Here is a 13,627-nt window from a genome sequence, read left to right as displayed (position 1 = left end):
AACCTGAGCCCCGCCCGGACTCGCCGCGCCAGCCCCGCCGCGGCCCGCCGAGGCGCCCCGCGCCCGAGCCGCCCGAGCTCCGCTGCCGGCTGCGCCCCGCGCCGCCGCCGCCCCCTGCGCGCCGCGCTGATCCCCGAAGGGTCGGCAGCCCCCCCGGCGCCGCCGACGTGCCCGGAGGGCGCCCTGCCCGCCCCGCTCCTCCTCCTCCTGGCCTCGCCCGCCCCTCTCGGTTTCCAGAACTCGGCAGCTCCCGGAGAGGCGCGTTCCGTCCATCACCTCCCAGATCCTCGCCGCCTCCTCTTAGGTAAGCATTATTACCGGTTCAGAGGTGGAGCAAAATAGTACTCCGAGAGATGGAGAGATAGACCCGAGGTCTCTGGCTCCTGAGCGACTGAATTCGGCGCTAAGCATTTTATTTTTATTTATTTTTTGCCGCCAGAGCCTTCTAGGGGCAGCAAGTTCAGATGTCTTCAGGGGCCAGACAAATAATGTGAGTCAAACGAGTGTAAGACAATGCAGGAGAGATGGAGACAGACAGAGATGGACACTTGAAGGTATCCAGATTCAAGCAGTGAAAGTGCGTGTATTCCTCAAAAAGTTAAACCTAGTCATCCTATGACCCAGCAATTCTACTCCTAGGTATATATCCCCAAAATTGAAAACAGGGACCCAGGCAAGTGTTTGTACTCGAATGTTTGCCGCCCGACTCTTCACAGTAGCCAAAGGTGGGCGACAAGATCCAAATTGCCCATCCAGTGATGAATGGATAAACACACTGCGGTATATCAATGCGATGGAATAGTATTCAGCCATAAAAAAGAACGAAGTGGTCATACCTGCTACAACATGGATGAGCCTCGAAAAAAATGAGGCTAAGTGCAATGAACCAGACAGAAAAGGCCCCCTGTGGTAAGATTCCACTTAGATGAGGTAGGTAAATCCAGAGAGATAGGAAGCAGATTAGTGCCAGAGGCTGTAGGGAGAGAAAATGAGGAATGACTGCTTAATGGGCATGGAGTTTCCTTTTGGGATGAGGAAATGTTTTGGAACCAGAGAGAGGTGGTGGTTGCACAACCTTGTGAATGTACTAGATGCCTTTGAACTGTATACTTGAAAATGGTTGATTTTATGGTGTGGGAATTTTACCACAATGAAGAAGAGAAATTGTGTCCCCATGGATCATTCTGGGCCCATGGGTCACCAATTTGCAACCCCTTGTCTTTAGTGCTGTCCTTACCCATTTGCTAACGATGGAAGTGCCAAACTTAAGGGGACTCATCTCTAAGAAGACTCTCTACTACTCTGGATGTTAGCCCTCGAGGAGCACCCCAGTCTGGTGGGGTTACTCGCTGGGACAGATGAAGGTTCAGCACAAGGACACGCTTCACCTTTCGGGGGACCCGAGGAAAGGCCTCATTGGGGAGATGGATTTTGAGGTTGTACCTGACAGATGGGAAGCATTTCCATGGAGGAAGGGCCTCACCGTGGTCAGGAGCCTCTAGCTGGAGAAGGCAGGGCACATTCCGGGGAATGCAAGCTCATTAATTAGAAATAGGTGCTGGAGGGTGCCTGGGTGGCTCAGTTGGTTAAGAGACTGCCTTCGGCTCAGGTCATGATCCTGGAGTCCCAGGATCGAGTCCCACATCAGGCTCCCTGCTCAGCGGGGGGTCTGCTTCTCCCTCTGACCCTCTTCCCTCTCATGCTCTCTGTCTCTCATTCTCTCTCTCTCAAATAAATAAATAAAATCTTAAAAAAAATAAAGAAATAGGTGCTGGGGAGGGTGGCGCCTGGGTGGCTCAGTTGGTTAAGCCTCTGATTCTTGATTTCGGCTCAGGTCATGATCTCAGGGTCCTGGGATGGAGCCCCTAGTTGGGGCTTGCTTTGTCTCCCTCTTCCTCTGCCCTTCCCCCTGCTCATGCTCTCTCTCTTTCAAATAAATAAATAAGTCTTAAAAAAAAACCAACTATGTGCCAGGAGCTTCTGAGGTGTTGAGAGAGGGAGGTGTGAGGACCCAGCTGGACTTTGGGGTATTGTGTACCCAGGCCCTGTGTAGAGGTCAAGGCAGGGAGGCTGGACTATAGGGATCTCAGGGAACAGAAACAGCCACGCGGGTCGCCTGGGTGGCTCAGCCCGTTAAGCGTCAGCCTTCTGCTCAGGTCGTGATCCCGGGGTCCTGGGATTGAGCTCCGCCCCTCGGGCTCCCTGCTCTGCGGGGAGCCTGCTTCTCCCTCTCCCTCTGTTGTTCCCCCTGCTTGTGCCCTCTCTCTCTGTCAAATAGATTTTTTAAAAAAATTAGAAAAAGAAAAGAAAAGAAACAGCCACAGAAGGCAGGGGCAGTGGGGAGAGGAAGAGATGGAGAAGATTCATGAGATAGTTTGAATGCAGAATTGTCTTGTTTTGGCCAGAAATTACATGAGGAGAAGGTGGGGCATCAAAGATAAGTTTTGGTGAAAACTCAGATTCACCCCCTCCCCTTTTTGTTGTTACAAACATGGCAACTTATCCAAGATCATGACCCCCGAGTCCAATGTTCTTTCCCTGCACCAGGCTGCCAGAGGGAGGCAGGAGGGGAAGGATGTGCAGTGTTTTGGAACCTCCCAACGGGAGGGGTGTTTAGCACCGGGAGGGAAGGGGAGAAGGGCAGGAGGGTCCTGGCTGAACGGAATCCCTAGAAAGCGCTCCTGCAGCAAAGAAGGGCAACTTGCAGAGCAGAGGCCTGTTGAACCTGTTGAACTTCTCTGAAGAGGGCTGGGTGCAGAGTGCAGGGGGCTGGAGCCGGTGGGGGTGGGGGGGGGCAGGTGCACCAGAGCAGCCTGGCTCTATCCCTCTAGCAGAGCCCTCGGTCAAAGAAACAAAACTGTCCACGCCCTCTCCAGCCTGGACGAGGCTGTCTGTCTCCCACCTCTTGCACGGGCTCTGTGCTCCAGGCTGCCAAGAACACCCCACACCACCACCACTCCTCCCTGGAAGTTGGGAAGCCGGCCTGGCAGATGCTCCTTCCTGCCTGGCTTCTCTGAGCCTTTGGAGTTTGTCCTGCTCCCCCCCCACCCCCGCCATGGGGAGTGCAGGGGCCCAAGGGGACCAGCTGCCCCAGGGGAGAGGCAGCTTTGGTCCCAATCCAAAGAGTGCCTCCTTGTCCACCTCCACATACCCTGTGCCCTTCACCTTCATGCCCTCCTGCACAGATTCACAAGCACATACCTTAGGGCATAAACCATAGAGCATTCACATTGTACCCTTGGGTCTCTTCTGTCCAACCTCCTCTGATGGAAAAAGTCCCCCAAACACACATCAGAGCTAGTTCCTGGCAGAGCTGGCCCTGGGAGCTGGGTCTCTTGCCTCCTAGCCTGCCAGGTTCAGCCACAACGCCCAGATGCCAAGGCCTGAGGCCCTGAGGGCACCAGGCCAGGAGAAAGGAAGCAAGCTCCGTGGCTGCAACCACTTCTGGAATCAGCTAACCTTGGACCATTTACTTTCTGTCTGTGCACCTCTGTTTTCTCATCTCAAACAAGGGGCTCGTGTGAAATAATGTCTGCAAAGCATGCAACGCGGCTCCTGGCAGATGGTAGGCATCTGAACATGTTAGTTTGTCCTTCTCCCTTCTGATGGGAAAAGGAGGAAAGATTGTCAGAAGGACAGAATGCTTCTTGGAGCCCGTCTTGAAGTGGCTGGCCCCCACCCAGCATGCACTTGTGGTGCCTCGGGTCTGTCTCCCTGGGCGAGGATGTGCATGAGACTGACCGGGACTCTAACATCCAGGAGCCGCTCGTGAAACCTTGGAATGGTCCCCTTGACTCTGGCTGCCCAGGCTCCCAGCTGTCGCCCACCCTGCCCCAGAGGGTGCATCCCAGCCCACGCATTCCGTCCCCAGTCTCCCCTGCTGGAGCGGTGGCATCCCTAGCTTCAGGACCGGTCCTGCAGCTCCTTCGGGCCTGACCCCTGCCCCGGCCCGGTGTGCCTCTGCCCTGGGGGCTGCCTCAGTGTCCTCATCTGTACTCGCCAGTCTTGGGGAGAATGCATTAAGGGCACCAACTGTGTCCCTCCTCCCACCCCCGCCCCCATCCGCTGTTACTGTGGCAACACGAGTTGCAGTGCAGATTTGTGGCTCATCTGTCACCCTCAGGAGACAGCAAGCCCCGAACACACAGCGACCGGCCCCCAGTCTATGTCCAGACTCCCCCAGGGCCTCCTCCAGGACCTGACGGTTGGCTGGATTCAGCTCCAACACACCGTCTGCAAAAAAGCCACTTTGTGGCATTGCGACTGTTGGGGTCAAGCTGGTAGGACCAAGTGCGGCCGCCCTGCCACTGCACCCAGGGAGACGTACCCCCCACCCTGGGGTGAAAGTGGACTTCCGGGACCTGGACGGCCCTCCCTGAGTCACCCGTACCGGGGAGGAGCCTTTATTCACCCCTGCTGCCTGCCCTCCCCCAGTGACCGGGGCAGCCCCAGGCTGCGGGTTAGGGTGGAAGCTAAGAGCTGCCAGGGCTTGCTCGGGTGCCTGTCCTGGGGCAGAGAGCTCAGACCTGCAGGAGCCAGCTGGGACTGCAGTGCCAACGCCGCCCCATGTCGAGGCCGCCCGGCTGGCCCACTGGCGGGTCCCCAGAAACCTGGCCCCAGGCCCGGCTGCCACCCGCATGGAGCTGGGAAGACCTGGCCTCTCCCATCCCTCCATCAAAGGGAATTACGGGTGGGACGGGGTGAGGGGAGTATTAAGAGAAGCCTGGGGAAGTCACTGCAAAACTGCACATCAACAGGATGAAGGTGTTCTAGAAATCAGTTGCACCACAGCACGGATGTGCCTAACACCGCCGGACTGCACGCTTACAAGTGGTTACCATAGCAAATTGTGTGTTATGTGTATCTTACCACAACTGAGAAAATGTACAAAGGGAGGAAAAAAACATCAGGGTATGGGACGCCTGTGTGGCTCAGTCGGTTGAGCATCTGCCTTCGGCTCAGGTCATGATCCCAGGCTGGGATCGAGTCCCACATCAGGCTCCTTACTTGGCAGGGAGCCTGCTTCTCCCTCTGCCTCTGCTGCTCCCTCCTGCTTGCGCTCTCTCTCTCTCTGACAAATAAGTAAAATCTTTTTTAAAATTTTTTTAAAGATTTTATTTATTTATTTGAGAGAGAGAATGAGAGAGAGAGAGCACATGAGGGGAGGGAGGGTCAGAGGGAGAAGCAGATTCCCCGCTGAGCAGGGAGCCCGATGTGGGACTCCATCCCAGGACTCCGGGATCATGATCTGAGCCGAAGGCAGTCGCTTAACCAACTGAACCACCCAGGCGCCCCAAATAAGTAAAATCTTAAAAAAAAAAAAAAAGTCAAGGTCACCACATTGAACACCCGACACGAATGTAACATTGTGTGTCCACTACACTCAAAATTAAAAAAAAAACAAAAACAAAGGAAATTAAAAAGAAAGAAAAACCAGTGGTACGCTGGAGTGAACTTGGATTCTCACATTCCTGCATCCCCTGAAAGACACTGGTGGCGGGCCAGTCATTTCCCTTTGAACAAGGACTTCACCTAGCTTATTTTTACTTATTTTTTTTATTTTTCACCTGGATTACTTTTAAAGCTTCATTACAGAAATTTCCAAATATGCACAGAGGTCGAGTGGAGAGAATGAAAACCCTCCCGGGGTACTCATCACCGCACTTTAGGATTTTATTCGCCTCCATATAAACGTTTCCTCCATGCCCCCACCCTTCCCCCACTCCCAGGTTACTTGAAAGCCAATTCGGGGCATTATAATATTTCGTCCATCGATATTTTCAGTGTAGACAAACATTTTACGTTGTAATTGACGTTTGTTTAGGCACATGTGGTTGCTTGGGTATGATGGCCAAAGACAAAGCTGAAGGGTTCAGGCTCCTCGGGAATCTGCCAGGCAGGCTGTCCTGCAGGCAGGCCTCTCTGCTGTGCCCTCCACCAGCCCTGGGGCCACCTGCCCACGGACACGGCTCTCCTGAGAGAGAATGGGGAAGCTCTCCCCTCTAGGAAAGACCAGGAGGAATAATCTTGGGGTCACCTGTGGGACTCCTGCCCATGTGGAGAAATGAGCTCATATGCCAGTTTGCTTTGTCTTGGTGCCAGGAGGGGGCTGTTTTCCACGGAGTACGGGAGCCACAGCCCTGAGCGGTCAGGTCCTGGGCTTGGGGGGAGGGTCTCAGGCACCTGGCCACCCACCCACTCCCTTACTTATGTGTTCACCCAGCAGACCCCTCACCCACCCTTCCATCTGCCCACATCCTGCCGGTCAGCCAAGTCGGGGCATGGCCCTCGCCGCCCTGGGCCCTGGTACTTGAGGCGTCCCAGACCTTGAAGTCTGAAAATCAGCACCCTCTCCCCTGTCTCTTCTGCTGAGGCAGAGATTTTCCTTGGCCCCAGCTCTCCTGCTTCCTCAGCCCGCTGAGTAGATGTGCGCGACATAGTCTTCCTATCTGGCTTCCGTCCCCAGCCCACAGCAGGCCCGACTCACGGAGCCATGCACTGAACATTTATCCAGCCCCACCCAGGGGAGCCAGACAGGCTCACACACACCCTCACCTGCCTGGCACTGTCATGCCCCCACCCCACCCTCCAGCCCAACCTAGCTGGGCAGCAGTTCCCCTCCCACTCGGTCCACCCACCCAGGCCCACACACAGACCCTCCGGGGTCGGCAAGGTCCTCCATGCCTGTGTTCGTCATGCCCTTGGCAGGTGTGGAGGTTGGGGGTTCAGTCCCTGTACCAGCCTCTTACTTTGCATACAGCTGCTACCCCCAGGGGGCTTGCCAGGCTGATGGGGACACAGACCACCTGCCATTCCTGGGCTAGGTCCCCCACATGGGCCTGTGGGAAGGTCACACAACCAACCCAAGAGCCTGTTGTGGGGCGATCCTCTGGGAAGCAGATGCTGACAGGGGGTTCGGGGTGCAAGGGTTTATGGGCGGGAGTCCCTGGGAAAGAAAGGGGAGGAAGCAGGATTGGGCAGAGGGCACTGCCTGGCAGCACAGGACCCCAGTGGTTCTGTGTTATTTGGAAATAGTTTGAGACGTAGAGAAAAGTTGCGGAAAAAAAAAAAGAGTTCACTGATATCCTTGACTAGCCTCCCCCTGTGTTAACATCATATGTACCCACAGCACAGTGATGACAGTGAAGGGCTTAGCCGCGGCCCAGTCCTATAAACTACAGGCTTCTTCTAGATTCAGCCAACTTCCCACCAACACCCTTTTCTGGTTCAGGATCCAGCCACGTGCTGCGCGCTCTACCTGTTCCTGTTCTTTCATACACTTGGCCTTCCGCTAGATGGACCCACCCATTAACCATGGATTTTGTCCTTCCTTCCTTCCTTCCGTCCTGTGTCCACGATCTTCCTTCGCGGATCATTTTCTGCCTCTCTGCAAAAACAGTCGTTAGCTTCCCTTAATGTGTAGCGGTCTGCTGGTGGCCTGGTCTCCCAGTTTTTGCCTGAGGACATCTTGATAGTGTTTCTTGGAGGATCTTTTCTTTGAGTATAGAATTCTAAGTTGGCAGTAATTTTCTTTCAGTACATGGAAGCTATTGTTTGACCGTCTGCTGCCTTCCATTTTTGCTGTTGAGGAGCGAGGTGCAGTCCAATTGTGTGCATCAGGCAGGTGTCCCTATGACAAACACCCCCCTCTGTCTCCTTGGCTTGCAACAACAAAGGTTTATTTTTAGCTCACTTTTCATGCCCTGAGGTAGTCGGCTGCAACTCCTACCTGGGACTCGCTAGTCGCCCAGCAGAGGGAAAAGAGCCATGGCAAAACATGGGATGGCTCTTAAAGCTGTTTCTGAGAAGTGACAGCAGGTGTTGCTTATTCTTAAATATCATTACCTTTGCATGTCGCTGGCCAAAGCTTCATGTCACCAGGGTGGAAAAATACTAGCTTCCCACAGGAATTGGTGGCAAATAAAGGGGACAAAGATGCTATCTACCATGTTCTCTTTGGCTCCTTAATTTTTTAAAAAAGATTTTATTTATTTGTTTGTTTATTTAGAGCGTGCGTGCAATGGTGAGCAGGGGGGAGGGGCAGAGGGAGAGGAGAGAGAATCCCAGGCAGACGCCATGCTGAGTGCAGAGCCCGACGGGGGGGCTCAATCTCATGACCCCGAGATCATGACCTGAGCCAAAACCAAGAGTCAGACACTCAACGGACTCAGCCACCCAGGTGCCCCCTCTGTGGCTCCTTTAAAGAGTTCTGGATCCCTTAGGGTCCACTTAGGAAAACATAAACCACGCTAGTTTTTTCAAAGGGGATATAAAACACAAAGTGGATTGTTTACACAGATTTTGGAAGGCCGAAAGAGCAAAGAGGGTGCTGAGGTTAGCCCAGTTTGCAGTTTCCACTCCTGGGCTTGGGAAGAGGTAAGGTTAATAGCAGCTAGGGTCTTGGAGGAGGACCCCCACCTGGGGACCCCCAGAAGAGGGGTCCTGATGGCTTGGGCTATTGCCTGCAAGGGGATTTGGCCCGGCTGGTGCTGGGAGTGTTGAAAGGAGCTGCAGGTGCCTGAAGTGAAGCCCACAGGAAGGAATCCCCTTCTTCCACCTGCTAATCTCCCTCTAGTGCCTCCCACTGGCAGAACCAAACAGGAAGTCAGTTTGGCAAGGCAGCCTGAGAAATGTAGTTTGCAGACCCTAGCCCCAGCATCACAGAACAGGTTGGAGCCTGAGTAGTAACCTGAGAGACAAGAGGTAACCAGCACTATTATCTATTATTTTCCTCTGGGTGCTTTTACTGTTCTTCTCTTTTCTACATTTTTACCATGATCAAGGGTCAAGGTGTGGATTTCTTTTTATTTATTCTGCTTGGGATCCATTTCCACTCTTAAACCTATAGATGGATATCTTCCGTCCATTCTGGAAAATTCTCAACCATCATCTTTTCAAATATTGTCTCTGTTTTGGTCTCTCTTTCTTCTTCTGGGACTGAAATTAGACATATGTGAGATCTTCTCTGTGTAACTTCCATATCTGTAAACTTTTCTTTTGTATTTTCCATCCTGTTTGTTCTTCCTGGGTTGTTTCTTCTGACCAGCCTTCCAGTTCTGTAATTCATTCTTTAGACGTGTTGTAAAATCTGCTGTTAAACAGTCCATTAAGTTTATAATTTTAGTTTTTAGTTTCAGTTTATTCCTTTTGCATGTGTGCTATAGACTTTTATAGAGTTTCCTGCTCCCTGCTGAAAGTTTCAATTTTGGTACTTAATTTCTTGAGCATAGTAGGTGTAATTTGTTTTAGTCTGGAATTCTTCCAGTTCTGTTTCTGTTGACTGTTATTTCAGATGGGCTTAGTTCAAGGTTTTAGTTCAAGGAGTCTTGCCTCCTCGTGTGTCTGGTTGTTTTTGTACCTTGAACATTACAGTTGTGATATTATTTGTAGAAATAATTTGCGGGGGGGGTGATTTTGTCATTTGCTAAAGAGAATTTTCTATTGCTTTTGCCAGGTGCCCGGAGGGATTAGCAAACTGAGATCATGTTAGTTCATACTTAGGGCATGATGTTGCCCCAGGATGACTCAGAGCTGGACTGTGATTCAGGGAAGGGCTGGTTTGCTTTCAGTTCACCTTTACTTCTAGGGTGCAGTCCTTTGGGGCTTAACCCAATGTAGGGTTTATTGGGACCCAACCTATGGCAGGCCGCCGATTCTGTTTTTTGTTGTTGTTGTTGTTGTTTTTTAGGATTTTATTTTTAATGGGGCACCTGGGTGGTTCAGTTGTTAAACATCTGCCTTCGGCTCAGGTCATGATCCCAGGGTCCTGGGATGGAGCCCCGCATTGGGCTTCCTGCTCCATGGGAAGCCTGCTTCTCCCTCTCCCCCTCCCCCTGCTTGTGTTCCCTCTCTTGCTGTGTCTCTCTATGTCAAATAAATAAAATCTTAAAAAAAAAGATTTTATTTTTAAGTAATCTCTACACCTAATGTGGGACTCAAACTCACAACCTTGAGATCAAGAATCACATGCTCTACCAACTGAGCCAGCCAGGTGCCCTATCCTTACTCTGATTTTTGTCTCTAGCTGTGCAAGGCCACGAGAAGTGAGCTTGCCCTCCCAGCCACTTCTTTTCCATTGGCAAAACTTCTAGGGCAATTGCGTCCTCAAGTATCAGGGTCACCTCTCTGAAATCTTGTCTTCTCTTGGACCTCCGTGCAGCTATTCCTATCTTGTTAGTCTTGGTCATGAGTAACCAAATGGGTGATGGTCCCAAAATCAAAGACAGATGTCTGAGAGGAGGAACAATTTGGTAAGAGAAAATCAACAGTTTGGTTTTGGGCATCTATATTTGATGAGGCTTTGGGATGTCTAAGTGAGAACGTTCTGTGAGGAGTTGCATATTTGTGTCTGGAGTTCAGGCAATTATATAAAATTATGAGTCTTCAACAGGTGAGGGGCATTTTGACCCTGTGGTTTCCTTGAATGGAAGTATCTTGATCAGAATTTTTTTTCAAAGATTTTTATTTATTTATTTGAGAGAGAGAGGGCGAGCACAAGCCTGGGGAGAGACAGAGGGAGAAGCATATACCCTGCTGAGCAGAGAGCGCGATGCGGGGCTCGATCCCAGGACCCTGGGATCATGACCTGAGCTAAAGGCAGACACTTAACTGACTGAGCCACCCAGGCACCCTTAGAATTTTTTATTTTAATTAGAATTATGATTTTTCTCCTTGGGTCAATAAAGCATCTTTGGAGTAAATTACATTAAAGCAAATCAACTTTTTTTTTCTATTGAGATATAATTGACACACAACATTATATTAGTTATAGGTATACAATATAATGATTTAAATTTGTATATATTGTGAATGATGAGTACAATAAGTCTAGTTAACATCTGTCACCATACATGATTACAGAATTGTTTTTCTTGTGATGAGAACTTTCAAGATCTACTTTCTTAGCAACTTTCAAATATGCAATACAGTATTAGCAACTATAGTCACCATGCACCACTCAATACCGTACATCCCCATGACTTGCTTAATTTATAACTGGAAGTTTGTACCATTTGACCTCCGTCATCCATTTCAGCCATCCCCTGCACCCCACCGCCTGTCTCTGGCAACCACCAGTCTGCTCTTTCCATCTTTGAGCTTGGTTTTGTGTTTATCTTTGTTTTTTAGATTCCACGTATAAGTGAGATCGTGTGGTATTTGTCTTTCTCTGACTTGTTTCACTTAGCATAATGCTGTCAAGGTCCATCTGTGTTGCCACAAGTGGCAAGATTCCCTTCTTTTTTATGGCTAAATGTTCCATGGTATACATACGTCACATTTTCTTTATCCATTCATCCTTTGATGGACACTTAGGCTGCTTCCATCCTTTGGCTATTGTAAATCATGCTGCAATGAACATGGTGGTGCATGTCTTTCTGAGTTTGTGTTTTCATTTTCGTCGGGTACATAACCCAGAAATAGAATTGCTGGATCATAGGATAGTTCTCTTTTTAAGTTATTGAGGAATCTCCATACTGATAATAGCCTTCTGACAGGTGTGAGGTGATGTCTCCTTGTGGTTTTGACTTGCATTTCCCTGATGACGAGTGATGTTGAGCACCTTTTCATGTACCTTTTGGCTGTCTGGATATCTTCCTTGGACAGATGTCTATTTCGATCCTCTGCCCATTTGCCCTTTGCTTTTGGTATCAAATCCAAAAAATCATCAATCAGAGAGCTTACTGCCTATGGTTTCTTCTTGGAGTTTTATGGTTTCAGGTCTTCGGTTTAAGTCTCTAATTCATTGTGAGTTCACTTTTGTGTTTGGTGTAAGATAGTGGCCCTGTTTCATTCTTTTGCACGTGGCTGCCCAAAGCAAATTAACTTCTTGATCTAAAATTAAGTACAGCACAGTCAAGCCATTTCTTATTTTTTGCATTTAAATTTTTTTAAAGATTTTATTTATTTATTTGACAGAGAGAGACACAGCGGGAGAGGGAACACAAGCAGGGGGAATGGGAGAGGGAGAAGCAGGCTTCCCGCGGAGCAGGGAGCCGGATGCGGGGCTCGATCCCAGGATCCTGGGATCACGACCTGAGTTGAAGGCAGACGCCTAACCGACAGAGCCACCCAGGCACCCTATTCAATCTACTTTTTAAACAAAGTCAATTTCTGCATCAGTCAGTTTGTATTTACTTCCGCAACTTTTACTTCTGTCAGTGCCAGTCTCCTGGATCAGGTTTTGCAGGTCTCCGTTGTGTCAGGCAGAGGCGACTTTTCCAACATTTTTAAGGCAATCATACATTTTACTGTGTGCAGATTTCTTACCGTGTGTGGGTTTCTTTATCACATTTTGTGTGGTTGGGTGGAGGAGGGAAGGTCTACATTTCTTAGGGAATCCAGGAGAAAAAAAATTTTTTTTTAAAGATTTATTTATTTATGGGGCGCCTGGGTGGCATCAAGCATCTGCCTTCGGCTCAGGTCAGGATTCCGGGGTCCTGGGATTGAGCCCCACATTCGGTTCCCTGCTCAGTGGGGATCCTGCATCTCCCTCTCTCTCTGTACTCTCTCTCTCTCACTCTGTCAAGTAAATAAATAAAGCCTTAATAAAAAATAGATTGATTTATTTTAGAGAGGGAGAGTGCGTGAGGGTGCGCAAGCGGGATGGGGGGAGCACAGAGGGAGAGGGAAAGAATCTCAAGCAGACTCCCCCCTAAGCATGGAGCCCCATGTGGGGCTCATGTGGGGCTCACGTGGGGTTGGATCTCAGGACCCTGAGACCATGACCTGAGCCAAAATGAAGACTCTGACGCTCTGCTGACTAAGCCACCCAGGCGCCCCTCCAGGAGAAATTCTGAAGCAGTTTTGTGAACAAGACAGAAATGGAGAGAGAAAAAAGAAGAGTGGAGAGATACAAGGACTTGGGGAGAGAGGGAAGGAGAGGAGAGAGGGAGGGACCAAGGGGGAGGGAGAGAAGGAGAGAGGAGGGAGGGGGGAGGGGGAGCAGGGGTAGGCGGGCTGAAAAGGATGCCCAGTACAGCAGGTCAGATAAACCCTTGGCGTTTAGACAGGCAGGATCAAAAAAAAAAAAAAAAATGTCCTGCTTCAGTACTCAGGATACAGATGGTCACTGAAGCCCCAGAGGCAATGAGATGTCTGGAGAGAGAACAGGGCTCAAGGTCAAGGCTGAAGCCCTAGGTGAAGGCAGTTCAAGGAGGAGGAGTAGCGGGCCAGGCGGACCCCCACCCGCACTACAACACTCAGCCCATCCGCTCCAGCACAGAGCTGGTCTGGGAGATCTGAGGGATGGGGAGCCGTCCACTTAGTAGGGGGCAGACTAATGTCCCCTTAGTAGGGCAGCCAGCGGAGGCAGGCATGCTAGGCTGTGCTGTGGGAAGAGACCCTGAGAAAGGGGTTCCATTTTTCCTCCTTATCTCCAGGGACCCAGAGTCTCCTTGTTGTTCCCGAGCCCAGCCTGAGGGTCACCCTGCAGAGAGAATGGCCTGGGGCCAGGAGTTGGGGGTGGAGACGTCTGGGATTCAATTGGCTCTTTCCTCCAGGATGGCCGCCTGGGTTTTTAGGGTCCTGGCTGCCCTCACCAGGCACCCCAGGGAGGCGCTGCTGCCCTGACCTCGTCCACCGGACACCTTGCACCACCGCAGCCGCCCACTCTCCATATATCTGGTTC

General features: G+C 50.8%; 1 long non-coding RNA gene across 1 annotated transcript in view; it reads left to right on the top strand.

The window, feature by feature from the left end:
* The first annotated feature begins 17 nt into the window (after nucleotides 1-17).
* Nucleotides 18-13,627, top strand: part of LOC112816262 (uncharacterized) — a 143,212-nt gene continuing 129,602 nt past the window's right edge. The window contains exon 1 of the long non-coding RNA XR_003206153.2: nucleotides 18-304. This is a non-coding gene — a long non-coding RNA (uncharacterized lncRNA). The remainder of the gene's footprint in view (nucleotides 305-13,627) is intronic.

The sequence above is a fragment of the Callorhinus ursinus genome, unplaced genomic scaffold (genome assembly GCF_003265705.2).
Source record: "Callorhinus ursinus isolate GAN/ISIS: 27379988/994484 unplaced genomic scaffold, GSC_fseal_2.0 scaffold81, whole genome shotgun sequence".
NCBI lineage: Eukaryota > Metazoa > Chordata > Mammalia > Carnivora > Otariidae > Callorhinus > Callorhinus ursinus.
The sequence above is the reverse complement of the archived record's forward strand: the minus strand, read 5'-3'. Positions and strand labels throughout refer to the sequence as shown.